At 45.1% G+C, this 15,851-nt stretch overlaps 1 protein-coding gene across 1 annotated transcript in view; it reads right to left on the bottom strand.

Annotated features, from left to right (window-relative positions):
* LOC134352804 (gastrula zinc finger protein XlCGF8.2DB-like) overlaps nt 1-15,310 on the bottom strand; it is a 29,291-nt gene extending 13,981 nt beyond the window's left edge. Inside the window, exon 1 of the mRNA XM_063060285.1 lies at nt 15,274-15,310. The gene's annotated coding sequence lies outside the window, so the exon portion shown is untranslated. The remainder of the gene's footprint in view (nt 1-15,273) is intronic.
* Nucleotides 15,311-15,851: the final 541 nt, after the last annotated feature.

Below are 15,851 nucleotides of genomic sequence, written 5' to 3'. Positions count from 1 at the left end.
GACAACGAGGACATAAAAGTCCTAGCCAGAGGCTCAGCAATCTCTTCCCTTGCCTTGTGGAGCAGCCTGGGGAATATTCCGTCAGGCCCATGTATTTTAACAACTCCAATACCTCCTCTCCCTTAAAATCAATATGCTCCAGAACATTAACCTCCCTCATATTGTCTTCACCATCATCAAGTTCCCTCTCATTGGTGAATACCGAAGAGAAGTATTCATTGAGGACCTCGCTCACTTCCACAGCCTCCAGGCACATCTTCCGACCTTTATCTCTAATCAGTCCTACCTTCACTCCTGTCATCCTTTTGTTCTTCACATAATTGAAGAATGCCTTGGGGTTTTCCTTTACCCTACTTGCCAAGGCCTTCTCATGCCCCCTTCTTGCTCTTCTCAGCCCCTTCTTAAGCTCCTTTCTTGCTTCCCTATGTTCCTCAATAGACCCATCTGATCCTTGCTTCCTGAACCTCATGTATGCTGCCTTCTTCCACCTGACTAGATTTTCCACCTCACTTGTCCCCCATGGTTCCTTCACCCTACCATTCTTTATCTTCCTCACCGGGACAAATTTATCCCTAACATCCTGCAAGAGATCGCTAAACATCGACCACATGTCCATAGTACATTTCCCTGCAAAAACATCATCCCAATTCACACCCGCAAGTTCTAGCCTTATAGCCTCATAATTTGCCCTTCCCCAATTAAAAATTTTCCTAACCTCTCTGATTCTGTCCTTTTCCATGATAATGCTAAAGGCCAGGGAGCGGTGGTCATTGTCCCCCAGATGCTCACCCACTGAAAGATCTGTGACCTGACCCGGTTCATTACCTAGTACTAGATCTAGTATAGCCTTCCCCCTAGTGGGCCTGTCCATATACTCTGCCCCATCTAAACTGTTGGAACTAATCAGGTGCCAATCAATATTACGGAAGTTAAAGTCACCCATGATAACAACCCTGTTATTTTTGCACCATTCCAAAATCCTGCCTCCCAATCTGCTCCTCTGTATCTCTGCTGCTACCAGGGTCCTATAGAATACTCCCAATAGAGTAACTGCTCCCTTCCTGTTCCTGACTTCCACCCATACTGACTCAAAAGAGGATCCTGCTACATTACCCACCCTTTCTGTAGCTGTTATAGTATCCCTGACCAGTATTGCCACCCCTCCTCCCTTTTTCCCCCCTCTCTATCCCTTTTAAAGCACTGAAATCCAGGAATACTGAGAATCCATTCCTGCCCTGGTGCCAGCCAAGTCTCTTAATAGATAAATAAATAAATAAAACATAAATGAATCTTTCCTAGAATGTTATACCTCCCTATATCAATCAGAATTTCCTGATGATTCCACCATCATGTATGAATTTTTAAACAAATTGAATATTCCAAAATTATCATCCAATGAACATTTAAAATTAGATGTACCTATTATGTGAAGAAATAAAAAATGCTATTTCTTCGATGAACTCAGGTAAAGCACCTGGTCCAGACGGATATACAGTAGAATTTAAAAAATTTTTTTCTACTACACTCACTCCTTGATTATGTAGAATTTTTAGGGATGCAGTATCATAGGCAAATTATCACAACCTTTTTACCAAGCTTCTATTTCCCTAATTCTTAAAAAAGATAAGGATCCTACTGAATGTGCATCTTACAGGCCCATATCTTTGCTGAATGTGGACTCTAAGATTTTTTCTAAAATTTTGGCAATGAGATTGGAGAATGTATTGCCTCAAATTATTTCTGCTGATCAGACTGGATTTATTAAAACTCATTACTCTTTTTTAATATTAGGACATTAATGAATATTGTTTATACTCCTTCACCCAGAATGTGTCATTTCATTGGACGCTGAGAAAGCCTTTGACAGAGTCGAATGGACATACTTGTTTAATGCGCTTGAGAAATTTAATTTTAGTCCGATATTTATATCTTGGATTAAATTGATATACTTTGCTCCTTTGGCTTCGGTATTTACTAATAATCAAAGATCCCCCCCACCCTTTCATTTATTTCGAGGTACTAGGCAAGGTTGCCCTCTGTGTCCACTACTATTTGACATTGCCCTGGAACCACTAGCTCTTGCTATTCGTGACTCCCCTAATATATTTGCTATTACCCATGGAAATGACGATACATAAATTATCACTATATGCAGATGATTTACTATTATATATATTTCTAACCCAGGGAAATCTATTCTGGCAGTATTAACTCTGCCTGCTCAGTTTAGTAGTTTTTCTGGTTATAAATTGAATCGAGGTAAGAGTGAACTCTTTTCATTAAATATGCAGGTTCCTATTTATAGATGTTCTCCACTCAGAGTGATTACTGACTATTTTACTTATTTGGGAGTTAAAATTACTAAGAGACATAAGGATTTATTCAAGTTCAACCTTTTACTGTTAATTAGTCAGGTTAAACAACTGATTACTAAGTGGTCCCCATTGTCCCTATCACTGATTGGCCAAATTAATGCTATCAAAATGATTATTTTACCTAAATTTTTATATTTATTTCAAGAGATACCAATTTTCATTCCTAAATCCTTTTTTGATACTATTGATTCTAAACTTTCTTCTTATATATGGCAAAACAAAAACCCCAGGTTAAGTAAAAAATATTTACAGAAGTCCAAGAAAGACGGTGGTTCAGCACTGCCTAATTTAAGATTCTATTACTGGGCAATTAATATTCGATATTTAACATTTTGGACACAAGACTGGAATATAATTCCAAGTCCACATTGGGTAAACCTTGAAGGCTACTCTGTACAAGGAACATACATCAAAGTTGCTGGTGAACGCAGCAGGCCAAGCAGCATTTGTAGGAAGAGGTGCAGTCGACGTTTCAGGCCGAGACCCTTCGTCAGGACTAACTGAAGGAAGAGTGAGTAAGGGATTTGAAAGTTGGAGGGGGAGGGGGAGATCCAAAATGATAGGAGAAGACAGGAGGGGGAGGGATGGAGCCAAGAGCTGGACAGGTGATAGGCAAAAGGGGATACGAGAGGATCATGGGACAGGAGGTCCGGGAAGAAAGACAAGGGGGGGGGGTGACCCAGAGGATGGGCAAGAGGTATATTCAGAGGGACAGAGGGAGAAAAAGGAGAGTGAGAGAAAGAATGTGTGCATAAAAATGAGTAACAGATGGGGTACGAGGGGGAGGTGGGGCATTAGCAGAAGTTTGAGAAGTCAATGTTCATGCCATCAGGTTGGAGGCTACCCAGACGGAATATAAGGTGTTGTTCCTCCAACCTGAGTGTGGCTTCATCTTTACAGTAGAGGAGGCCGTGGATAGACATGTCAGAATGGGAATGGGATGTGGAATTAAAATGTGTGGCCACTGGGAGATGCTGCTTTCTCTGGCGGACAGAGCGTAGATGTTCAGTAAAGCGGTCTCCCAGTCTGCGTCGGGTCTCGCCAATATATAAAAGGCCACATCGGGAGCACCAGACGCAGTATATCACCCCAGTCGACTCAGAGGTGAAGTGATGCCTCACCTGGAAGGACTGTTTGGGGCCCTGAATGGTGGTAAGGGAGGAAGTGTAAGGGCATGTGTAGCACTTGTTCTGCTTACACGGATAAGTGCTTTGCTGAACATCTACGCTCTGTCCGCCAGAGAAAGCAGGATCTCCCAGTGGCCACACATTTTAATTCCATATCCCATTCCCATTCTGACATGTCTATCCACGGCCTCCTCTACTGTAAAGATGAAGCCACACTCAGGTTGGAGGAACAACACCTTATATTCCGTCTGGGTAGCCTCCAACCTGATGGCATGAACATCGACTTCTCTAACTTCCGCTAAGGCCCCACCTCCCCCTTGTACCCCATCTGTTACTCATTTTTATGCACACATTCTTTCTCTCACTCTCCTTTTTCTCCCTCTGTCCCTCTGAATATACCTCTTGCCCATCCTCTGGGTCACCCCGTCCCCCCTTGTCTTTCTTCCCGGACCTCCTGTCCCATGATCCTCTCGTATCCCTTTTGCCTATCACCTGTCCAGCTCTCGGCTCTATCCCTCCCCCTCCTGTCTTCTCCTATCATTTTGGATCTCCCCCTCCCCCTCCAACTTTCAAATCCCTTACTCACTCTTCCTTCAGTTAGTCCTGACGAAGGGTCTCGGCCTGAAACGTCGACTGCACCTCTTCCTACAGATGCTGCTTGGCCTGCTGCGTTCACCAGCAACTTTGATGTATGTTGCTTGAATTTCCAGCATCTGCAGAATTCCTGTTGTTCTCTGTACAAGGGTTCTCTTTGGCTTCCATTTTAGGAACTTCACTTCCTTTTGTATTATCTAAATTGAACAAACAAATGGTTAATCCAATAATTAAACATGCATTACGAATATGGTTTCAATTTTGTAAATTTTTTGGTTTGAATGAATTTATATTATCAAGCCCAATTATATCTCTTTTTTTTCAACCCTCAGTTATGGATCAAGCCTTTTCGATATGGAAAACGAAAGGTATGACATGTTTTCATGACCTATTTCAGGATAACTGTTTCATGTCTTTTGAACAGTTATCTAATAACTTTAGTTTGCCTAGATCCCATTTTTTTAGATACTTACAAATAAGAAATTTTTTAAATACCATGCTGCCTACCTTCCTGGCCTCATACCCAACTGATATCATCGATAAAATTTTAGGTTTAAATCCCTTTCAGAGGGGATTAATAGCATCTATTTATGATATGATTATGAAATTACAGCCAGGTGTATCTGATAAAATTAAAAATGAATGGGAAAGGGAACTTCAACTTTGCCTACCTATAGAGAAATGGAATAAAAATGTTCAATTATTTAGTTCTTCCTCTATATGTGTTAAACATACACTAATACAATTTAAATTAGTGCATAGGGCTCATATGTCTAAAGATAAGTTAGCCCGTTTTTATTCTTATATAAACCCTATTTGTGATAGATGTCACTCTGAGGTGGCTTCTTTAACTCACATGTTTTGGTCCTGTCCTCTTTTGGAAAAATTCAGGAAAGATACTTTTGATATTCACTCAACAGTTTTGCATTTTGATTTACAACCTCATCCTATTATGGCAAATTTTGGATTGCCAATGGTAGAACATAGATTTTTATCCTCTTCAGCCTGTTGGATGATTGCATTTGTTACTTTAATGGCCAGAAGATCCATTTTATTGAACTGGAAGGAGACCAATTCAATGGTTTTCCCAAACTATATTATGTTTGAATTTAGAAAAAATCAGAAGTGATATTTTTGATCCTTCGGTTAAATTCGAAGAGACTTGGAAACCATTTATTCAATGTAATTTGACCTTTCCAAATCCTTCTTATTAACCAAAAATATACGAATAGAGGAGCGGAGTTGTCGACATTATTGAACGTGTTGGATTTAAGATAATGGTCTAGCTTTGTTTTGTTTCGTTTGCTTTTTTTGGGGGGGGGATTAGTATTTAGTCTTATTTTTTTTCTTTGTTTTTTTTTCTTTTTATTTCTTTTTTTATGAATAAATATATTAAGAGTTTGAAAGGTTATTATACCAGTATTATTTGAAAGTTTTTTTGTACATGTTTATTGATAATATGATTATTCCATTCTCTTTGTATTAACACTTATTCTGTTTATAATTTTGGAAAATTAATAGGAAAGGGTCAATAACTCTACTGGGTGTTTTTTATAGACCACCCAATAGTAACAGGGACATCGAGGAGCAGATGGGGAGACAGATTCTGGAAAGGAGTAATAATAACAGGGTTGTTGTGGTGGGAGATTTTAATTTCCCAAATATCGATTGACATCTCCCTAGAGTGAGGGGTTTAGATGGGGTGGAGTTTTTTAGGTGTGTTCATGAAGGTTTCTTAACACAATATGTAGATAAGCCTACAAGAGGAGAGGCTGTAATTGATCTGGTATTGGGAAATGAACCTGGTCAGGTGTCAGGTCTCTCAGTAGGAGAGCATTTGGAGATAGTGATCATAATTCTATCTCCTTTACCATAGCATTGGAGAGGGTTAGGAACAGACAATTTAGGGAAACGTTTAAGTGGAGTAAGGGGAACTATGAGGTTATCAGGCAGGAACTTGGAAGCATAAATTGGAAACAGATGTTTCAGGGAAACGTACCGAAGAAATGTGGCAAATGTTCAGGGATATTTGTGCGGGGTTCTGAGTAGGTACATTCCAATGAGACATGGAAAGGATGGTAGGTACAAGATCCGTGGTGCACAAAGGCTGTTGTAAATCTTGTCAAGAAGAAAAGAATAGCTTATGAAAGGTTCAAAAAACTAGGTAATTATATGAATCTAAAAGATTATCAGGCAAGCAAGAAGGAGCTTAAGAATGAAATTAGGGTGGCCGGAAGGGGCCATGAGAAGTTCTTGGCGGGCAGGATTAAGGAAAACCCCAGGGCATTCTACAAGTATGTGAAGAGCAAGAGGATAAGATGTGAAAGAATAGAACCAATCAAGTGTGACAATGGAAAAGTGTGTATGGAACCAGAGGAAACAGAGGAGGTGCTTAATGAATACTTTGCTTCAGTATTCAAAACGGCAAAGGACCTTGGCAATTGTAGGGATGACTTGCAGTGGACTGAAAAACTTGAGAATGTAGATATTAAGAAAGAGGATGTGCTGGAGATTTTGGAAAGCATCAAGTTGGATAAGTCACCAGGACCATATGGGATGTACTCCAGGCTACTATGGGAAGCGAGGAGATTGCTGAGCCTCTGGCAATGATCTTTCCTTCATCAATGAGGACGGGAGAGGTTCCGGAGGATTGGAGGGTTGCGGATGTGTTCCCTTATTCAAGAAAGTGTGACGAAAGTACACATAGACTAAGATATTGACTGTTCTGTGCTATCACCAGTGGGATCAACAGTTGATCTGCCACCTGTCTTCAGGAGAGAGAGATAAGTAAAGACAATGGAGCAGCATTTGGAAATGTTAATGAAGAGACGGGAGAGCTTAATGGAAGGAGACAGCGGTCTGGGAATTGTCAAGACCGGCTCCTCTTTGAACCCTGAACTGTTTGAAGTGATGGACAGGCGATACCCCAGCAGGGGGATAAAAAGGGACAGGTTCGCTAAGGCAGGACACACACGACACCACGAGGTAACGAGACCCTGGAAGCGGTGTGCCTCCCACAAGTCGGTGGGAGTTTTTGGAGGGCTGGTCGCGGGACCAAGCCAGAGACGCACAGGGTGGAAAGGTACGATCGGCGGGAACCTGGTGTGTGTCCGCCCTTGCCTGGGTGCCAGGTTCACTGAAGAGGAACGATCGTATCTGAAACAGAGGGGTCACAGTCGGTGACCTCAGAAGACATTACAAAAGGCTCGCCCGAAAGCTGACTGCGAAGAATATCGAAGGTCTGTATGGAAGCCGTTTGAATATTCATTCGCTTTTGCTCTCTCTCTCCTTCCCCCCCACCCTGTCCATCACCACGGCAGTGATTACTGTGAACTGAACTGAACTCAATTGAACTGAACTTTGCGTCACTTTGAAACTGGTCATTTACCCCTAGACGACGATCGAGCTTGATTGATCCTGTTATCCTAATTCTGTGTACGTGTGTGTTTATCATTGCTGAACTGTTGCATTTATTATCCCTTTGATTAGAGTACTGTGTCGCTTGTTTCTTTAATAAAACTTTCTTAGTTCCAGTAATCCAGACTCCAACTGAGTGATCCATTTCTGCTGGTTTGGCAACCCAGTTACGGGGTACGTAACATAAGTGGGGTTCTCGTCCGCGATTTTGAACGCTAAATTTGGGACGGAGTAAATTGATTGGGTTAAAATTCCCGAAAGAAAGAAAAGACAAACAGCAGAAATGGAGATTGAGGAATTTCTAAAGGCGCCGACCTTGGAGGCATTAGGGGATGCCAGGAAAGCGGAATTGGCAGCTGTGGCCAAACGGTTGAATCTTGTTAAGGGGAAGTCGACAATGAGGAGAGAGGAGATACACAGAGCTATCGTAGAGCACTATGTATCTAAGGGTCTCGGCCTGAAACGTCGACTGCGCCTCTTCCTATAGATGCTGCCTGGCCTGCTGCGTTCACCAGCAACTTTGATGTGTGTTGCTATGTATCTAAAGGTGTGTTTCCCCAAGAGGAGCTGGAGGTGGTGTCTATTGAAAAACCTACTGGAGACGTGGTACAGGTGCAGCTTGAAAAACTGAGACTCGAGCACGAGTTCCGGGTACGGCAGTTAGAACACGAAGAGAAGCAGTTAGAAAGGCAGGAGAGAGAGAGACAGTTACAACGGCAAGAGAGAGAGAGGCAGTTGGAGTGAGAGGAGAAACAGAGGGAAAGGGAATTTGAGCTGGAGAAGTTAAAGATAAGGGCAGAGCAAGGGCCCGTGCTGAACCAAGGTGGAGGGTTCCGGGCGACCCAGGAGGTTAGGCTGGTTCCCCCATTTGATGATACCGATGTGGATCGGTACTTTCCCCATTTCGAAAAAGTTGCTACAAGTCAGGACTGGCCGAGGGATAAGTGGGCTGTTTTGCTTCAGAGTGTACTGAAAGGGAAAGCCCAACAAGCTTACTCGGCCTTGTCCGCAGAAGATGCACAGAGGTATGAGGTGGTGAAAGAGGCCATCCTCAGGATTTATGAGTTGATCCCGGAGGCATACCGGCAGAGGTTCCGGAATGCGAGGAAGCAGTGGGACCGCACGTATTTAGAGTTTGCCCGTGAGATGCAGACATATTGTGAGCGTTGGTGCGCCTCGAAGGGGGTAGAGGGGGATTATGACAGACTGCCACAGCTGATCCTGATTGAGCAGTTTAAAGGTTGTGTCCCTGAGGGTATGAGACCCTACCTAGATGAGAAAGAGGCAGACACGTTAGCCGCAACTGCTAAGTTAGTGGATGAGTATGCGTTGACGCATAAAATGAAGTTTGCCCCGAGTAAAGGCTACCAGAAGGGTAGTCAGGACGGCGGGGAGAGTCCGCCAGAAAAGTCAGAAAGTAAGCCGGGGACTAGTGAGAAGGATAAGGTAGACCAGGAGCAGTCTGGTAGGAAGTCTCCTGGGGTCGTCTGTTATAATTGTGGGAAAGTCGGACACTTTGCGTCCAGGTACTTTGCCCCAAAGAAGGAGACGGGAAAAGGAAAAACGGTGATTTTGACTGGCTGTATTGAGCTGGTAAACGAACCGCTAGGAGAGGAAAGGTCTGCCAAAGTTCAGGAAGGGCGCGAGAGGTTTATCTCGGCCGGATTGGTGTCAGTGAAGGAGGGATTAAAACCAGGTCCAGTGCGGATCTGGAGAGACACGGGAGCGTGTCAGTCATTGATATTGAAGAGTGTATTAGAGTTTAGCTCAGAGACCCAGACTAGGGAGGTCAAGGTAAAAGGTATTGGGGAAGGGACAGAGGCTGTCCCTTTGCACCAGATACACCTACAAAGCAACCTGGTCTCTGGACTAGTCACGATCGGGGTGAGGCCCGAATTACCGATGAAAGGCATGGAAGTTTGCTCAGTAATGACCTCGCCGGGGGATTCGTGTTCCCAGCCGTGAGATTGACAGGTCAGCCTGCCAGCATTGAGGCCCCGCCCATGGACTCACAGGGTCATTACGGGACTGCCGAAGTAAATTTAGCTGAGACGTTTCTGCCAGCCTTGTACGAGAAGGGGGTAGAAAGTGAAAAGAAGGAGTGTAGTGAAACAAGAGATAGTGAAGGAGCTGAGACAGACTTAGCATTAGCCAGGAAAGAATTTGTGCAGGCGCAGGAGCGAGACGAGGGGCTGATGGTTTTGGCGGAGACAACTCTCTCTGACGCAGAATTAAGAAGGGTGCCAGTAGGCTATTGTGTGGAGGAGGAAGTGCTAAGGAAGAAAGGGAGACTAAGTACCGTACCCACAGAGGAGGAATGGGGGGTGGTGCAAAAGAGTTATGGGGATGAGATTTTTAACCTGGCCCACAAGGTACCCCCCGGTGGACATTTTGAGGTGCTGGAGGGAACAATTGGTGGAATCATGAAAGAGGTTTACCGGCTGCACAGGAGGAAGGATGTTATTGATTATGGCAGACGCGAACTGAGACGGTCACAGGCTTTTGATATGCTAATAAACCCAGTCGGTGTTAGCGCGGAAATCAATGAAGCTAGGGTCCCCCTGATAAGAAAAAAGAACCATTTTGAAAAGATGAGTATGGTATCAACCAGATGGGAGAAAGCTATTGTTTTGGCCAGCTCTGCTGATAAGGTCTCTCCCTTAATCCCCGAACAAAGCAACTCTTTAGGAGAAGTAACTAAACGGCTCGCACACATGTGTTTGATTGACCCGAGGCGATGCAAAGAACTGGGACGTTGGGTGGTGTTTGTCACGCTAGGGTAGCCTAGTGAGCAACAACCCTATAGAATGAGTAATTCAGTGACGAAAGGGCTAACGAACACAGAAGTGTGTATTGGTGATGTAATACGGCTGTCTGAAGCCAGTTTGATAGTGAACCTTGAAAAAAATGAGTTCGGCCCCACAAAGGTCACTTATCTGGGAACTGTGGTAACACAGGGGCAGCTGGCAGCGATGCAAGCTAAAGTGCGGGCTATCTCTGACATCCCAACCCCGACAGACAAGAGGGCCCTCAGAAGGCTCTTGGAGATGGTGGGGTACTGTAGGAAGTTTTGCAATAACTCTGCGGTTACTACCCCTCCCCCTCCTACTAAGCCCTTGCGAGAGAAAACTAAGTCGGAATGGGACGACTTTGTTATCGTGGTCTGGGACGAAACCCAATGATCGCAATTCATCAGTGTTTTCAGCCACTATGAAGTTTGCTAAATTGGAGCCTGGTTCAAGGGTTTATTAATAACACATATAAAAGGAACAGAAAATGTGATGGCTGACTGTCTGTCCGGTGTTGACAACTTAAAATTCGCTGTATTAGCCAAATAGCTGATGAAGATGTATATTTGTGTGTATCAAATAATGTATTCATGTTTGTAATTTTTACCCTGATAAAAATCCGTAAAGGTGAGGGGTGTGACGAAAGTACACATAGACTAAGATATTGACTGTCCTGTGCTATCACCAGTGGGATCAACAGTTGATCTGCCACCTGTCTTCAGGAGAGAGAGATAAGTAAAGACAATGGAGCAGCATTTGGAAATGTTAATGAAGAGACGGGAGAGCTTAATGGAAGGAGACAGCGGTCTGGGAATTGTCAAGACCGGCTCCTCTTTGAACCCTGAACTGTTTGAAGTGATGGACAGGCGATACCCCAGCAGGGGGATAAAAAAGGACAGGTTCGCTAAAGCGACACACACGACACCACGAGGTAATGAGACCCTGGAAGCGGTGCTCATCCCACAAGTCAGTGGGAGATTTTGGAGGGCTGGTCGCGGGACCAAGCCAGAGACGCACAGGGTGGAAAGGTACGATCGGTGGGAACCCGGTGTGTGTCCGCCCTTGCCTGGGTGCCGGGTTCACCGCTGAGGAACGATCGTATCTGAAAACGGAGGGGTTCACAGTCTGTGACCTCAGAAGACATTACAAAGGGCTCGCCCGAAAGCTGACTGCGAAGAATATCGAAGGTCTGTGTGGAATCCAATTTGAATATTCATTCGCTTTTGCTCTCTCTGTCCTTCCCCCCCACCCTGTCCATCGCCACGGCAGTGATTACGCTGAACTGAACTGAACTCAATTGAACTGAACTTTGCGTCACTTTGAAACTGGTCATCTACCCCTAGACGACGATCGAGCTTGATTGATCCTGTTATCCTAATTCTGTGTACATGTGTGTTTATCATTGCTGAACTGTTGCATTTATTATCCTTTTGATTAGAGTACTGTGTTGCTTGTTTCTTTAATAAAACTTTCTTAGTTCCAGTTATCCAGACTCCAACTGAGTGATCCATTTCTGCTGGTTTGGTAACCCAGTTACAGGGTACGTAACAAAAGGGAGTAGGGATAGCCCAGGAAATTATAGACCAGTGAGTCTTACTTCAGTGGTTGATAAGCTGATGGAGAAGATCCTGAGAGGCAAGTCTTACAAAAATTTGGAGAGGCATAATATGATTAGGAATAGTCAGCAAGGCTTTGTCAAAGGCAGGTCGTGCATATGGCATAGTATATGTGGATTTTAGCATGGCACTTGATAAGATACCCCATGCAAGGCTTATTGAGAAAGTCAGGAGGCATGGGATCCAAGGGGACATTGCTTGTGGATCCAGAACTGGCTTGCCCACGGAAGGCAAAGCGTGGTTGTATATGGGTCATATTCTGTATGGAGGTTGGCCTCAGGGATCTGTTCTGAGACCCTTACTCTTCGTGAATTTTGTAAATGACGTGGATGAGGAAGTGGAGGGATGGATTAGTAAATTTGCTGATGACACAAAGGTTGGGGGTGTTGTGGATAGTGTGGAGGGCTGTCAGAGTTTACAACGGGACATTGATAGGATGCAAAACTGGGCTGAGAAGTGGCAGATGGAGTTCAACCCAGATAAGTGTGAGGTGGTTCATTTTGGTAGGTTAAATATGATGGCAGAATATAGTATTAATGATGACTCTTGGGAGTATCAGAAGGATCTTGGGGTCCGAGTCCATAGGACACTCAAAGCTGCTACGCAGGTTGACTGTGGTTAAGAAGGCATACAGTGCATTGGCCTTCATCATCGTGTGATTGAGTTTAAGAGCCGAGAGGTAATGCTGCAGCTATATATGACCCTGGTCAGACCCCACTTGGAGTACTGTGCTCAGTTCTGGTTGCCTCACTACAGGAAGGATGTGGAAACCATAGAAAGGATGCAGAGGAGACTTACAAGGATGTTGCCTGAATTGGGAAGCATGCCTTATAAGAATAGGTTGAGTGAACTTGGCCTTTCCTCCTTGGAGTGACGGAAGATGAGAGGTGACTTGATAGAGGTGTACAAGATAATGAGAGGCATTGATCGTGTGGATAGTCAGAGGCTTTTCCCCAGGGCTGAAATGGCTAGCACGAGAGGGCATAGTTTTAAGGTGCTTGGAAGTAAGTACAGAGGAGATGTCGGGTAAGTTTTTTTACACATCGACTGGTGAGTGTGTGGAATGGGCTGTCAGTGGCGGTTGTGGAGGTGGAAACGATAGGGTCTTAAAAGAGACTCCTGGATAGGTACATGAAGCTTAGAAAAATAGAGGGCTATGGGTAAGCCTAGGTAGTTCTCAGGTAGGGACATGTTCAGCACAGCTTTGTGGGCTGAAGGGAGTGGGAAGCACAGAATCAAATATCACTGTGATGATTGTACGTTCCAGTACCAATTGTTTGGTGACAATGAAGTATAAGGTATTGCACTGTATGTTTTCTATGATTCAGGAACAGTTTCTTCCCTTCTGCCACTCGGTTTCTGAACCCACGAATATTACCTCACTACTTTTTTTGCACAACACACATCAAAGTTGCTGGTGAACGCAGCAGGCCAGGCAGCATCTATAGGAAGAGGTACAGTCGATGTTTCGGGCCGAGACCCTTCGTTAGGATTAACTGAAGGAAGAACTAGTAAGAGGTTTGAAAGTGGGAGGGGGAGGGGGAGATCCAAAATGATAGGAGAAGACAGGAGGGGGAGGGATGGAGCCAAGAGCTGGACAGGTGATTGGCAAAAGGGATACGAGAGAATCATGGGACAGGAGGCCCAGGGAGAAGGAAAATGGGGGGGGAGGAACCCAGAGTATGGGCAAGGGGTATAGTCAGAGGGACAGAGGGAGAAAAAGGAGAGTGGAAGAAAGAATGTGTGTATAAAAATAAATAACAGATGGGGTACGAGGTGGGGCATTAGCGGAAGTTAGAGAAGTCAACGTTCATGCCATCAGGTTGGAGGCTACCCAGACGGAATATAAGGTGTTGTTCCTCCAACCTGAGTGTGGCTTCATCTTTACAGTAGAGGAGGCCGTGGATAGACATGTCAGAATGGGAATCAGATGTGGGATTAAAATGTGTGGCCACTGGGAGATCCTGCTTTCTCTGGTGGACAGAGCGTAGGTGTTCAGCAAAGCGGTCTCCCAGTCTGCGTCGGGTCTCGCGAATATATATAAGGCCACATCGGGAGCACCAGACGCAATATATCACCCCAGCTGACTCACAGGTGAAGTATCACCTCACCTGGAAGGACTGTCTGGGGCCCTGAATGGTGGCAAGGGAGGAAGTGTAAGGGCATGTGTAGCACTTGTTCGGCTTACAAGGATAAGTGCCAGGAGGGAGATCAGTGGGGAGGGATGGGGGGGAACGAATGGACAAGGGAGTTGCGTAGGGAGCGATCCCTGCAGAAAGTGGGGCGGGGGGGAGTGGAGGGAAAGATGTGCTTAGTGGTGGGATCCCGTTGGAGGTGGCAGAAGTTATAGAGAATAATATGTTGGACCCGGAGGCTGGTGGGGTGGTGGGTGAGGACAAGGGGAACCCTATTCCTAGTGGGGTGGTGGGAGGATGGAGTGAGAGCAGATGTGCGAGAAATGGGGGAGATGCGTTTGAGAGCAGAGTTGATGGTGGAGGAAGGGAAGCCCCTTTCTTTAAAAAAGGAGGACATCTCCCTTGTCCTGGAATGAAAAGCCTCATCCTGAGAGCAGATGCGGCGGAGACGGAGGAATTGCGAGAAGGGGATGGCATTCTTGCAAGAGACAGGGTGAGAAGAGGAATAGTCCAGATAGCTGTGAGAGTCAGTAGTTGGCTCCATCCCTCCCCCTCCTGTCTTCTCCTATCATTTTGGATCTCCTCCTCCCCCTCTCAAATCTCCTACTAGCTCTTCTTTCAGTTAGTCCTGACAAGGGTCTCGGAACGTCGACTGTACCTCTTCCTGGAGATGCTGCCTGGCCAGCAACTTTGATGTGTGTTGCTTGAATTTCCAGCATCTGCAGATTTCCTCGTGTTTGCGTATTTAATTTTTATGTATGTTTTAACTACAATTCGTTGTTTTTTATAATTATATATTGCATTGTACTTCTGCCGCAAAGACAACACATTTCCTGACATATGCCGGTGATATGTCATTCTGATTCTGTTCCGTTCCCGATCCCGGGATTCAGACAGCTGAGGCTCGGCTGTGTCTGGGAGATTACTGGGCTGCCTGCGGACTGAGTGGAACCATTGCCGCCTCTACACAGAGACATTGTCACCAACCCCGAACCCAGCCTCTGTCCCTCACCGGCCCGCCATGCGCATGCGCCGCAACATGGCGTCCGCACCGCCGATCATCGCAAAATTCACCGGACCGGGTGTGAATCGTGGGGCTGAGAGGGGGAAATAAGTGTCACCATCCCGGGTCCACAGTGTGTCCGGCACCCGGAGTAATTGTCCCCCAGTCAGGCTGCGGACCCCGGTGCTAATGAAAATCCACCAGAACCCGCTCTTACCTACTCCCGATGCTCCAGAGCCGGGTGTCCACTGGGCACATGCGCGAATATTGGCAGCTAGTTGTGACTCCTGCGCATGCGCATTTGGCTGACGGCGGACGGACGGTGGTTTCTGAAGCGCTGTGCTTTCTGGGTATGCTCGGTGCCATTTTACAGTTCAAGGTTCAAAGTGTATTTTATTCTCAAAGTACAGATATGTCACCATATATAACCCTGAGATTCATTTTCTTGTGGGCATACTCAACATATCTATAGCATAATAACTATGACAAGATCACTGAAAGATCAAGTAGCGGGCAGAAGGCAACAACCTGTGCAAATGCAAATATAAATAAACAACGAAAACGTGAGATAATGAGAATAATAATGAAAATGAACTTGAGATAACGTGCTTTAAAGTGCGATCATTGATTGTGGGACATTTCAATGATTGGGCAAGTGAAGTTGAGTGTAGTTTAGACTCTTTTGTTAAACAGCCTAATGGTTGTTCAAGAGCCTGTTGGCCTTCACCCTTCCTTGTGCAGCTGGATCCTGGACATCCTGTCAGATTGCCGGCAGGTGGTAAGAATGGGCTTCCT

This window comes from Mobula hypostoma, chromosome 10, assembly GCF_963921235.1.
Source record: "Mobula hypostoma chromosome 10, sMobHyp1.1, whole genome shotgun sequence".
NCBI lineage: Eukaryota > Metazoa > Chordata > Chondrichthyes > Myliobatiformes > Myliobatidae > Mobula > Mobula hypostoma.
This window is presented reverse-complemented; position numbering and strand designations above follow the sequence as displayed.